The 14,990-nt window shown below is 35.8% G+C and overlaps 1 pseudogene; it reads left to right on the forward strand.

Moving 5' to 3' along the window:
- The first annotated feature begins 425 nt into the window (after positions 1–425).
- Positions 426–3,279, forward strand: LOC135650927 (putative disease resistance protein RGA3; annotated as a pseudogene).
- Positions 3,280–14,990: the final 11,711 nt, after the last annotated feature.

Here is a 14,990-nt window from a genome sequence, read left to right on the forward strand (position 1 = left end):
CATCAAACTTTCTTTCTGAGTGGTGTGGCATTTCCTCGGTTGGTGTCAAAGAGATCATGGCAATGATCCTTAATTTCTTTGTTTCAAGATACCTTAAAGTCGTAACAGAGTTTCTGGAGGGAGAGGTATGCAAGGTGCTAGGTGTGAAGAAGGAGATCAAATCGCTGACGGAAAACTTGGTCAAAATCAGATGTTTGATCCAAGATGCAGAGCGGAAGAGGCGTGTGAGCGCGTCATTGACAACTGGGTGAGGATGCTGAAAGATCTCATGTACGATGCCAATGATATCATCGATCTCTGCACGATCGAAGGTGGGAAACTGTTGGAAGCTCCGCCGGCATCAGCGTCAGCGGTAAGCTCCCCTCTCGGCTTTGTTTCCTCTAGCTTTAAGTGCACTAAATACCGTCAAGAGATCGCTACCAAAATCGACGCACTTAATGCTAGACTGAAAGAAATGGCCGAGTTCAATGCCTTGGTGCCTGAGATAGTGTCGGCAACCCAAGAACCCCAACCTCACAAAACAACTACACGGGAGACATCTCCCTTAGAAGTTGAGGAGGACACTGTAGGGGAACAAATTGAAGTAGCTGCCCACAATCTGATTGATGCCATGCTCCAGTAAAATAAGCAAAAGTGTCGTGTTTTTGGGATTGTAGGGATGGGTGGCATCGGAAAGACCACTTTAGCACGTCAAAAATACAACGACCAAAGGATCAAGGACAACTTTCCTATCAGTAAATGGTTGTATGTGTCTAAGGATTATTCCGAGATCGATTTACTGAAAGAGCTAGTAAGGTGTGCAGCCGAAGGTGTAGAATCTTTTAAGGGAGAAAGCAGGTCAGAATTGGAACCTAAACTCGCCTCTCTCCTGACCAAAAACTTGTTCCTCGTGTTGGACGACGTTTGGAGTGCAACTGTTTGGAATGATTTCCTCAGGAGACCACTTAGTAAAGGAGAAGGCAGCAGCACGATCTTAGTTACCACGAGAAAAGAAAGTGCGTTGATAGGTGTCAGACATAGCTATATCAACCTAGTGGAGAAAATGGATGAAAATAGTGGGTGGATGTTGCTTCGGAAGATAGTATTCGAAGCAGGGGAGGAGGATGACATGCGTAGGTAGGAAAATTGTTAGAAAGTGTGATGGACTTCCTCTTTCCATCAAAGCTATTGCAGGGGTTTTAGCTTACAAGAACAGAAGCATAGTGAAGTGGGAAGAAGTCCTTGAGAGTGATGCTTGAAGTATGAACAAGATGGAGGATGAACTACCGGGGGCTTTGAATTTGAGCTTCGAGGATTTACCATCTTACCTGAAACAATGTTTTATCTATTGCTCCTTATACCCAGAGAGAAGTACTATACATTTCAGACAAATCGTTCGGTTTTGGGTGGCTGAAGGCCTTATCGTAGAACATGGAAATAATAATAGGTTGATGGAAGATGTAGCCGAGGAGTACTATAGGGAACTAGTTTTGAGGAATCTGCTACAGCTGGATCCATTGTACGCAGACAATAGTCGTTGCTCTATGCATGATCATTTACGATCCCTTTGTGCATATTTGATGAGAGACGAAGGGATTTCGATTAGACATGGCGGGGAATTAGATACACAAGCAAACACCAAGATTCGTAGGTTGCCATTTTCTAACATGGGGGACAACGATAATCGACGACGATGTGCTGAGAAGGTTACCGTACCTACAAGTGTTGGATTTGAGAGATACATCGATCGATAGAATTTCGGATTGCATCGAGGATCTATTGCATCTAAGATACTTAGATCTTCATGGTACAAAGATTAATGATATACCAAAACGATAGGGCGACTTGCAAACATCTAGACTTTGATCATTTCCCGCTGCAACCACTTGCACAGGCTTCCTAATGCTGTCACGAGGCTGCACAGTCTGAGGTGTCTCGATGCTTTCGATACTCCGCTGACTCATGTACCCAAGGGAATCTAAAAGTTAACAAAGCTTAACAATCTTTAAGGATTTGTGGTCGGCCTTGATGACCCAACGAATGAGATGGACGAGGGGTGCGACTTGGAGGAATTGCGAGCGCTTTTCGAGCTAAGATATCTGAGAATATCCAAACTGGAGAGAGCAGTAGCGACGGGATCAGCGTCGATACTTGCGGAGAAACGCTTCCTTAGTTATCTCCTTTTGAGTTGGATGCATGTCGCGGACGATGGCGAGGATGTTGAAGTCGACGACGACGGTGTAGATGAGGACGAAGAGAGTGAAGACGAGGAGGAAGAAGAAGATAATGGAGATGGGAACAACATGCATGACCAGGAGGACGAGGAGGAAATCGGGAGAGCAGAGAAGATATATAATGAACTCTCTCCTCCAACAAGCCTGCAGACCTTACCATCAGCCAATTCTTCGGTCGGAGACTCCCAGGCTGGATGGTGTCACACTCGCTGGACCAATCTTTTGCTAACCTGGAGTACTTGAAGTTCTGGCACTTCCCATCATGCACCGAGCTACCTCCTCTAGGCATGTTATCGCTGCTAAAATATCTGGAAATCATAAGTTTCAAAGCCGTCAAAACCATCGGAGTTGAATTTCTCGACTGCAGTTTACCGGTGGGATCTTCCGCATTCCCGAAACTCGAACATCTGGAGTTCAACGACATGCCCAACCGGGAAGAATGGTCGGTCGGCGGGCAGGGAAGACTGTTTCCCAATCTAAAGGAGTGTGTTCTTGCCGACTGCTCCAAGCTGAGAGCTCTTCCGGAAGGCCTATCCCATGGTACCAACTTGAAAGAATTGTACCTCTATGGAGCTCACGACTTGAGAGAAGTCACAAACCTCCGGTTGGATGACGTTCTCAGAGTCACAGACAACAAGAAGAAGAACAGAATATCCAATGTTTCCGTGAAGTGTTTAGAGGTTCATGGTTGTCCAAATCTGGAGCACCTGGATAATCTCGACCGGCTGCCACACATAAAACTGATATGTCCACTACAAATGAGTCTAATTGAGCAGTCCCAAAGCATTCCTTCCGCTCAGTGGATCTTCAGAAAATTCGAACTGAAATGCGGGTTAGGACTGGTAAAGAGCTGTCTCAAGAGCAACCAGTATTGGCACATTATTCAACAGATTCCAGATGTCAAAATTCAGACTATTTGGACGAAGAATACCTGCGATATGTCAAGGATCCATACATGTAAGATACAAACGTACATCCAGGAGAAGGGGATTAGTATTTCTTGTAAGTCTTTTTCATTTGTTTTCTATCCCAGTATATTTCCTTTTAGTTCTTATGTTGACTTCCACCTTTTCTTTCTCGGTTTTTGCAGGATCAATGGAAGATCTCTACGCATGTTTACGCTTCTTAGATATATATGTGTTGTGAAGAAAGTGTTGAGATTTGATTCTAGTTATCTATCTAGATTATTATCATGATCTAGTGGTTACATGATGATTTCAATAACCACTTGAATCATGATCTAGTAGTTATAAGGTGGTTTCATTAACCACCTCGTGATCTAGTAGTTAGGGTGATTGTCATTAGGTCCTATAAATAGGACCGTAGTTCATGTAGCAAGGCATTGAGCCTGAGTCTATTGAGATAGAGATTGAGAGATTGAGATAGCAAGCAGAGAAAGATAGAGAATCTGTGTGCATTTGGTATCTTGTAAGTGTCTAATCAATTCTCCTGTTTTTAATACTACATCAGTTTTCTTGAGTCGAAAGGATTCTTTTTACTCGTATCGTAGTATTCTGTTTCTCCTTGCTTCTCTATCCCCAACATTTGTGTTATCAGAGCCCGGGTTTCAATCTGAACTGGGCATTATGGCTTTCAATGGCAATTCCGTGTCTCATCCCCTTATCCCCATCTTCTCAGGCAAAAGTTATGAATTTTGGAGTATCAAGATGAAGACTCTATTCAAGTCTCAAGATCTTTGGGACTTAATAGAGAATGGATATGCAGATCCAGATGATGAAATCAGGCTGAGGGAGAATAGAAAGAATGATTCAAAGGCATTGTTCTTCATTCAACAAGCTGTACATGAGACGATCTTCTCAAGAATTGCAACAGCGACAACCTCAAAGCAAGCTTGGTTGATACTTCAAAATGAATTTCAAGGCTCATCAAGGGTGATTATGGTAAAACTTCAAACCTTCCGTCGTGAGTTTGAAATTTTGTTCATGAAAAGTAATGAATCAGTGCAAGATTTTCTTTCTCGAGTGACTGAAATTGTTAGTCAAATGAAATCTTATGGTGAACATCTTCCTGATCATATAATTGTTGCAAAAGTTTTGAGAAGTTTAACTCCGAAATTTGATCATGTTGTTGCCGCAATTGAGGAATCAAAAGATTTATCTACTTATTCATTTGATGAACTAATGGGTTCCTTGCAAGCACATGAAGTAAGGTTGAACAGGTCACTTGAAAAAAGTGAAGAAAAATCATTTCAGGCTAAGGGGGAGTCTTCTATTTCAAAAGAAGATAAAAAATCAACAGGAAGAGGACGTGGCAGAGGAGGATTTCGTGGTAGAGGAAATGGAAAAGGAAGAGGACACTTTGATGAACAAGGGCAATCAAATTATGATCAAAATTACAAAAGTGGAATTCAATGTCATTATTGTAAAAAGTTTGGTCATATGAAGGTAGATTGCTGGAAAAGAGAAAAGCAAGCAAGCTATGTGGAGAAAAAAGAAGAAAATAGTAAGTTGTTTATGACTCATTCACAAATTCATAACATCTCAAATGATATTTGGTTTTTGGATAGTGGATGTTCTAATCATATGTCAGGCATAAAATCAATATTTAGAGATATTGATGAGACTCACAAGTTGAATGTTAGACTTGGAGATAACAAGCAAATCCAAGTGGAAGGGAAAGGAACAATTGAGGTGAAGACAAATCAAGGGAAGGTAAAATACCTTAATAATGTTTTCTTTGTTCCTACTTTATCACATAATTTGTTGAGTGTTGGACAATTAGTAAATGATGGATATTCAGTAATATTTGATGATGGTTCATGCACTATTAGAGATAAGAAATCTGGTTTGATTATAGTAAATGTTTGCATGACACAAAACAAGATGTTTCCACTTGATGTGTCAAATATTGAAAGGCATGCGCTTATCACAACTCAAAAGAATGAGTCTAGTTTATGGCATTTAAGATATGGACACCTTAACATTAAAGGTTTAAGGTTGTTAAGTCAAAAAGGAATGGTTTTTGGATTGCCTAAGATTAATACACTTGATGTATGTGAAGGATGTATTTATGGCAAACAAAGTAGAAAATCATTTCCTATTGGAAAAGCATGGAGAGCATCTAATTGTCTTGAATTAGTTCATGCTGACTTATGTGGACCTATGAATACAAAATCTTTTGGTGAAAGTCAATATTTTTTATTGTTTACGGATGATTATAGTCGCATGAGTTGGGTATATTTTTTGAAATTGAAATCTGAAACATTTGATAATTTTTGAAAATTCAAGGCACTTGTAGAAAGACAAAGTGGTAGATATATAAAGACACTTCGGACAGATAGAGGTGGTGAATTTTTATCTAATGAGTTTAGTTCTTTTTGTGAAGAAAATGGTATTCATAGAGAATTGACAGCACCATATACACCGGAGCAAAATGGTGTAGCTGAGCGAAAGAATCGGACTGTCGTTGAAATGGCAAGAAGTTTGCTTAAAGAAAAACATCTTCCAAATCAGTTTTGGGCAGAAGCAGTTGCAACAGCAGTTTATTTGTTGAATATTTCACCAACTAAGGCTGTTATGAATCGAACTCCTTTTGAGGCTTGGTATGATATGAAACCAAGTGTTAGACATCTAAGAATTTTTGGTTGTATTGCTTATGCTTTGGTGAATTCACAAAATCATCACAAGCTTGATGAAAAATTAGAGAAATGCATTTTAATTGGTTATTCTTTACAATCTAAAGCATATCGATTATATAACCCTGTTAGTGGCAAAGTTATTATTAACAGAAATGTTATGTTTGATGAAAGGGCAAGTTGGAATTGGGAGACCAATAAAGGTGAAACACAAATGCAAATTCCAGTAGAACTAGACACTCCGCAGAATCAAGTGACAGATCCTGCTCTAATAAGTTCATCGTCAGCCTCACCCAATAGCAGTTCAAATTCGGATTCCTCAGATGAAACCCCTCCAAGAAATTTCAGATCACTGACAGAAATTTATAACTCAACATTTGCTTTGTTTATTTCAGATCCGACAACTTTTAAGGAAGCAATTAAAAAGGAGGAATGGAGAAAAGCAATGAAGGAGGAAATCAAGTCAATTGAGAAGAATGAAACTTGGGAGCTAATGGATCTACCGAAAGAAAAGAAAGCGATTGGATTAAAATGGGTGTTCAAAACAAAATTTAAATGCAAATTATTTGGTTTCACTAATAGTGATTGTGCAGGAGCTTTAGATGATCAAAAGGGTACTTCGGGCAAGTGGAGCCATCACAATGAAGTATTATGGAACGGATGAGCAAGTTGCGGATATCCTCACCATATCACTTCCAGTTTGAAAGAATATTTATTTTATGTCGCAAATTGGTGCATGCAACTATGAATCAAGGGGGAGTGTTGAGATTTGATTCTAGTTATCTATCTAGATTATTATCATGATCTAGTGGTTACATGATGATTTCAATAACCACTTGAATCATGATCTAGTAGTTATAAGGTGGTTTCATTAACCACCTCGTGATCTAGTAGTTAGGGTGATTGTCATTAGGTCCTATAAATAGGATCGTAGTTCATGTAGCAAGGCATTGAGCCTGAGTCTATTGAGATAGAGATTGAGAGATTGAGATAGCAAGCAGAGAAAGATAGAGAATCTGTGTGCATTTGGTATCTTGTAAGTGTCTAATCAATTCTCCTGTTTTTAATACTACATCAGTTTTCTTGAGTCGAAAGGATTCTTTTTACTCGTATCGTAGTATTCTGTTTCTCCTTGCTCCTCTATCCCCAACAGAAAGCTGGACAGTGCATTGCAGGGATTTACTGTTTTCATCCTATTATCAGACTGTTTGTTTGCTTGTATCTTATTTGTTTATTTGATATTATCATGTCAAGATGATAGCTTGATATTTGTCGAATCAGCACTGACAACCACATAACTTGTGGTGATTAATCGGCATCACCTCACCACACTGTCACTGATCCTAAAGGCAAACAGCTGCAAGTTTGAAACGGAACGAAGCTTACCATTGCTGGAGGGCTGCCCTTTTAGCCTGAGGTAAATTGCAACTGTGTATTCTTCTTCCCTTTTTTTTCTTTAGGTTCTCTTATCTACCTATATATAATTTCAGGGTTTGTGTTGACATTTTACGTCGTTTTCTTCTTTGCAGGATATCAACTACATGAGTTTGTACGATTTCTATCAAGAAATGATACTTGTGATCCCTTGTTCTTCGATGCAGGTCTTTTGAGAGTTGGGAGTATGTTGTATCGTGAGGCTACTATTGTAAGAGATGGCCTTCGAGTAGCTAAACAAGATGGGCTCAAACTGATTCATCCAGAGGTTCTAGTTAAGGTGTTACACAGGATAATTTTTACTCTCTGGGCAGTCCAAAATATAATTGAAGATATTTGACACATTCAGTATTGTTTTGATTCCTACGTAATCTCTCATGTATATATATAGAGAGTGGAATAAGGCTGCTAATTAGTTCACTAGATATGTTAGGCTAATCAAATCTGTATTTTTCTGAAGAGGGAACTGACCCTCCTCTCAGCCCAATTGTTTTTTTGTGCTTTTGATATACAGAGCTCCTTTCTTGTTTCTATTGCTTGGTTAATATATTTCTCTTTTGGAAACACAAACTACATGTTTTTGTGCAATAGAATAAAACATCTATGGATTATGGATTAAAGTGTTAAAGGACCTTCTTTGAATAAAAATTTGCTTTACATGCCATGGCTTACTCAATGAAGCCTTTATTCTCACTTAGTTTAGAAAGCTTAAGCTCAAATTAATAATTATAAATCCATCAAATATTTATAAATCTAATTATTTTTTTAAAAAAATTTGATGCAAGGCTAAATCTTATAGTAAGAAAAAGGCCAAGGATTAATAACATATTAATAAATGATCGTAGAGTATGTTCGAGATCGAAAAGCAAGGGTGAAGGATATTGTAATCTAAAAGCAAGGTAGAGTATGTTCGAGATTGTAGAGTATGTTCGAGATCGAAAAGCAAAGTAGTTACCGATTCTTACTTAGTATAGTTGTGTCGGAAACAATGGTGAAAGATATTGTAATCTAAGATTTAATGAAAATTCATTTTGTTTCTCATCTCTAATTTGAAATCTAATCCACCACTGCAACCCTACGAATCACATAATTATCGTACAAGAGATAGAAGAAGTTTCTAAGTTAAATCGATATCGAATCAGATGTATGCACAAGCAAGTCGTCTTTCCTACATCATATGAGTTCTTGGGTGCCTTCAACAGCTTCCCCAAAGCAAGAAGAAAACAACTTTATGTTTTTGTTGAACACTCTGTCATGGAAGACACGATGCGTTTTGATGGTAAGAAACCAAGTTTTAGTTATGACGATCTCAAAAAATAAAAATAAAAATCCCTCCTAAATTCTCAATACTCTCTCTCTCTCTCTCTCTCTCTCTCGCAGTTCTTGTGCTTTTGATAATCCTATTGTTCAATTGCCCGATGTGGTGTGAGACAAATATGACTCTTCAATTCTAATAAAGAATTGTTGCTAGCTTTAAGCTCCGTTCAATTTAGAACTGTAATTCTACTCTTCTACGATTACATGCAATGTGGGCTATGCCGTTGATTGGTTGAAATGAGACATCATAGTTCTTCTTCGTTCTTTGCTAGCTGATGTCTGATTAGTGGCTCGATCCCATCTGAAATTTCTAAGAGTGTGATTCAATTTAGTGGAATTAACTTTGGTCGCTTTTTATGTGTTTCGTAACAAGAAAATGATACATAATAAATGTGTATTTTGGAATCAAATCTACTGATTCTTTTGGCATCAATTATTAGCTGACAAGAAGGTAGCTAAAAGACAGTCCTCAGCTCAACACAGACCCACCAAATGGAAACTTATGCCGTGCAAAATGAGTTAATTAGGACGTCAAATATTTAGCATTAGGGAACACAATTTTATATTGTTCAAAGCGTGATAGCCATCTCCACCTAATTTTATGAGAGGGACGTGATGATGGTACTTTTAATATAGTTAGAATTGATAATCAATCGGAACGTCATAAGAAAAATAGTTCGTTAACTTAAACATCGAAAAGTTCACACCAGAGATTATCTGATGTAGTTTTATAACATCCTTCAACTTGAGATATTAAGATGCAAACGAGGAACCAACACTTTGAATTGATGATCAATTCTATTATGCTAATATTTGAAAAGCAGGTCATGTCGGATCAAATTCATCATTTAGATTGATGACCATCTCTAATTTTTTTTTGTCAATTAACCTCTTCTACTTCTTAATTAACATTTTTGGATACTATATTTATCCCAAACCCCCCTTAACTTATCATGAATAAAGGATAATAAAAATACTGATTTGTCTATTTGTCTCATTGAACATAACAGCTCACAATGTGCTCATTTACTAAAGTATTTAGCACGTCGAAAATATTTTTTTTTGTTCTTTTTAGCATGAAAAGATGCATGTAGTCAAGTCCAATTAAAATGTTGTTATTATATTGCATCAGTAATATCAGCACAATATTTGGTAAGAGTCACTATTGACTTCACATGAAGTTAACTCAATAGGCTCCTGAAGAAACTTGTGTGTGTGGACACTTTATGCTTTCAACTTCCGAGAATGAACGAAAGCATCCAACACATTCACCCTGTGGGGGTTGTGTTTGCTTCATGCAATGAACATTAATTTCAACTTGTGGGGGTTGGGACCAGAAACATTAATTTCAACTTGCATGCATCTCTCGAAATGCCCGTATTCAACTTGCATGTTTCTGGTCCCAACCCCCACATTCACCCTGTGGGGGTTGGGACCAGAAACATTAATTTCAACTTGCATGCATCTCTCGAAATGCTCGTACCATATTCTGTCTTATGTTGATTGCGGGGGCATAGTGCTTATGGATGTTCGATAACCTATGCTCAATAAACTTAGGCGTGCCATAGGAGACACATGCTATATACTTCAGTAGTACAGTCTTGTAATCCTCTCCCAGATTCTGTGGATTCATCGGCAGGATGTCAAATTTTGCTAGCTGTTCCCAATATTTCGTCATGCGATTCCTCCGACCTCCGCGCTGAGCTGCTGGTTATACACAGTTGTTTCACGGATTCTTTGAATCGACTCCGTGGTAGATTTTTTGAACTCAACCAGCGTGTTCAGGGAGCTCTGTTTCGGAGACTTCAACGTGCGATGGCCTGTGCAATCATAGTCAACAAAATAACGCTGAGATAGTTGCTAGTGAGTGTCAATTAGAAAGAAACAACTCGACTCCGTGGTTGAATCATGCAACCATGTTGAATCATTCGCATATAGAAGCTGACACTCACATCATCTCTCATGTGATCCTCGAGAGGAAGATTTATTTATTTTTTATATTTAATGTATATAATTTTTTAAACGAGAAATTATGAAAATAATATTTGATTTCAAAATCATATGGTAAAGTATTAAAATGATACACTCAATAATTTAATTCTAAGTTTTTTAAGGTTATATCGAAAAAGATTGTTTAGCTTTATCTTTAACTCTGAATTATTGGTTTGGATGAGTAGTGACACTAACACTAACACTCACATCATCTGATGTCGATTCATTCATTGTTGATGTTAGTGACACTAACACTAACATCATCTGATGTCGATTCATCATCTGATGAGTAGTGAATTATTGGTTTGGAATCAAGCTAAAAGATTGTTTAGTTTTATATTTAGCCCATGTCTATTCATTCGAATATAAAAACTAACACTCACATCATCTGATGTGGGCTTAAGATGAAAAATTATTTGTTATTTATATTTAATGTATTTTTAAAAATATAAATGATGAAGCTAGGATTCAAATTTATAATTCATAATCTTATGATAAACTATTAAAGTGATATATTTAATAACTTGATTCCAAGTTTTTCAAAGTTACATCAAAAGATGGTTTATTTTTATCTTTGTGATTTTTTTCCTTTAAAATTCTTTTATATCATGGGTGTATTGGACCATCAATCCATATTAATCTATGGCTATGATTATTGATTCGAATGAGTCTGATATCAGCTATCATGCAACCATGTTGAATCATTTGTATATAAAAAGCTAACATTCACATCATCTCATGTGGGCCTTAAGACTAAGACTTAGTTTGTATTTAATATTTTTTTTAAAAAAATAAATAATGAAGTTGGGATTTAAATTCATAATTTACGATAAACTATTAAAGTGGTATATTCAATAACTTTATTCCAAGTTTTTCAACGTTACATTAAAAGATGGTTGTTTAGTTTTATCTTTCATGTGGGTCTAGACTTATTTATTATTTATATTTAATATATATTTAAAAATATATTTTATATTTATTTTTATCTTTCTAACTTTTTTCTTTTAGAATTTTTTTATATCGCGAGTGTATTGGACCCATAAATCTATATCGATTAATGGCTATGAATAATTAGTTCGGATGAGTCATGACATCAGCTATCATGCAATCGAATCATTCGCATATAAAAGCTAACACTCACATCATCTCACGTGGGCCTCAAGACGAAGACTTATTTATTATTTATATTTAATATTTAAAAATAAATAAATGATAAAGCTAAGATTCAAATTCATAATCTTATGATAAAATATTAAAATAATATATTCAATAAAGTGATATATTCAATTATTAAAGTTTTTCATTGCTACATCAAAATATTGTTGTTTAGCTTTATCTTTTATTTGGGTCTCAAGATGAAGACTTATTTGTTGTTTGTATTTAATATATATTTTTTAAAATATTTTTTTTGTTTAGCTTTATCTTTCTAATTTTTTTCTTTTAGAATTTTTTTTATATCACAGGTGTATTTGACCCATCAATTTATATTGATTAGTGGCTATGAATTATTAGTTTAGATGAGTTGTGACATCAGCTATCATGCATCCGAATCATTTGTATCTAAAAGCTAACACTCACATCATCTCATGTGGGCCTCAAGACGAAGACTTATTTATTATTTATATTTAATATTTTTTTAAAATAAAATGATAAAGCTAAGATTCAAATTCATAATTTTACAATAAACTATTAAAGTGATATATTCAATAATTCGATTCTAAGTTTTTCAATGTTACATCAAAATGTGGTTGTTTAGCTTTATCTTTCATGTGGGTCTCAAGAGAGACTTATTTATGTTAAGACGAAAATCGACACTAAGAGGGGGTGAATTACTTCTTCGATAAAAATCTTAATGATTCAAAAACTTTCGTTCGATGAAAAATTATGTCAAAAATATTGAAGGTGTGCTTGACTTAGAATATATACAATAAGCAATTAAAGGAATATCAATGATAATAAAAAACAAACAGAAATGCAAACTGAGTTTTTTTAGTGATTCGATCATCGTGACCTACGTCCACTCTTGATTTTTTCTCCATTGAGGCCACCGATATCCACTAACGGTCTTCCTTCAATGAGTAAAGACCAACTACCATCTTACAACTCTTTCTTCTTTTTATAGGTTTAGGAGATAACCTTTACAACCCACTCACTCCTCTCTTAAACTGAAATCAATACTTAGAGCTAGAGGAAGGGAATTCTCACATGATTACAATAGTGTTTTCCTCAGTTTTTGTTGTCAGTTGATATTTTTACTAAGTAGGGATGAGTAGGATATTTATAGGCCTCAAATGACTTCAAAAAGTGGAGCCAAAATTTAAATCCCTGAGATTTCGAGATATTGGCGGTACCATCGCCTAGTCTGATGGTACTACCGCCTAACACACTAATACTGGACGGTACCACCACCTGACACAATTTGGGAGACTATGTCTGATTGGTACCACTACCCAGTTTGGCAGTATCATTGCTTAGTTTGAGCGGTACTATCGCCTAGTCTGGGCAGTACCACTGCGAGACCTTGCTATAAGACATTGAATGGGTCAAACAATATACCCAATTCAGCCCTAATTCAAGCCCAATTGGCCCCTATTTGAGTTGGCATTGTTTCACCCCAATACCAACTTCAATTAGACCTAAACTAACTTGATCTAGATAAATTATTATAAAGCACGAATTATATATTGTCTACCATGTCATTGGTTCTTCTAGTGCTTTGTCCGATCCTTCGTTACATTGTTCTCTCCTTCAGTGTATTACTCAATCGGCATGTTGACTCTCGCAACTTTCGATCTCCTTGGTGCAATGTCCAATCCTTCGGCCCGATGCCTAAACTCATGGCATGAAGTCTTTCTGTCGACACATCGACCGATCCTGTGGCCCAACATCCAATCTCCTAATATGTTCAATTCCGGCATAACGTATGATTCCTCCTGCTTCAATCAATTTGCCTCTCTTTGATTGACGCTAGTCCTGCATCACTCAAAACGTAGATTAGATCACAAACTCATCAATTGATTTCATCATCAAAATCTGAGATTAAACAATCTTCCTCTTTTTGATGATGATAATCAATTGATGACGGAGTTTAAACTAAACTCCCTCTATCAATATGTTATATTGATAGAAACTTTAAATTCAGAAAGCATGACTATTTCATTATTACATGCATCATGAATATTAAAAGAACCAATTAATCACATCATTGCATGCATCTTAAAATCATGAGTATTTCATGCATAATCAAAGTACACCTTGCATGATCATCATCATAACTTATCCCCTTTTGTCATCAACAAAAAGAAGAAACACAACTAACAAGTTTTCAAGCTAGCAATTTAGCAAGATTTACATCACTTTAGAACATGCAAGCTAATAAGTTGGCAAGTGTTACTTCTCTTTGAAGTATGAAGGCTAGCAAGTTTTGCTTCTTTTTAGATGAGTAAGCTAGTACTTTTTCTATTGAAATGTGCAAAAGAGCATGTTTCTACTTTTTTGGAATGCGCAACCATGCAATTTTGCTTTCTTTTGCAATATGTAGCGATTTTTGCTTCCTTTTGCTAGCTAGCAAGTTTTCTTTCCTCGAAATGTGCAAACTAGCAATTTTTGCTTCTTTTTGTGATGTGCAAGCTAGTAAGACTTTTTCCCCTTTGTTATTGTCAAAGAGAAGAAGAGAGGAATAATACAATGGTGTAAATTTTTCTTCTTACATCAATGCTCTGAGCATCACATAAGGTATACAACCATAAATATAAGGGAATTGTATATAATGAAAATCATGTCAAGAAGGATATAATATCAAAGATCATATGAATACCAAAAGACATGATTCATTTTAATATATTTTTTTAATATCTTGGGAGATCGAATAGTAAGAAAAATCTTAAGTCATAAATTCCAAAAAAGATATTCTCTTTAGTAAATCACAAAAAGGAACATAGGAGAATAAAAGATCTAGATTCATAAAATCTCAAGTTATAATTATCAAGGAATCAAGATCATGGATAATAACTCATTCAAATTCATATCATCAAAATCACTTTCATAGTTCAAGAGATTCAAAAAATAATAATATACATGGATTAATAATCTTGATAAGTTTTAGAAATAAAAATATTTTCAAAAAAGATGCATACCTCTTTTTATGTATTTCAATTTATGTGATTTATTTCATACAAGTATGCCTCTGTCTTTTATGCCAAATAAAATATGCATCAATATTTAAAAACCAAAAAACAAGCCTCATCATGAAAATCATCAAGATAAACATTTAAGCATTCATAGAATTATTTTTATTTGGTATGCAAGCATTAGATTCAAATTTTTATCACTTATTACACAAATATTTAATGAGTTATGTCCACTAACATGGCATCTTCACACAAAAGATTCGATTTGTTAATAATCGTTTTAATTCCAATGATTTTTCTTTTATTATT

The sequence above is a fragment of the Musa acuminata genome, chromosome BXJ3-10, assembly GCF_036884655.1.
Source record: "Musa acuminata AAA Group cultivar baxijiao chromosome BXJ3-10, Cavendish_Baxijiao_AAA, whole genome shotgun sequence".
NCBI classification, from domain to species: Eukaryota; Viridiplantae; Streptophyta; class Magnoliopsida; order Zingiberales; family Musaceae; genus Musa; species Musa acuminata.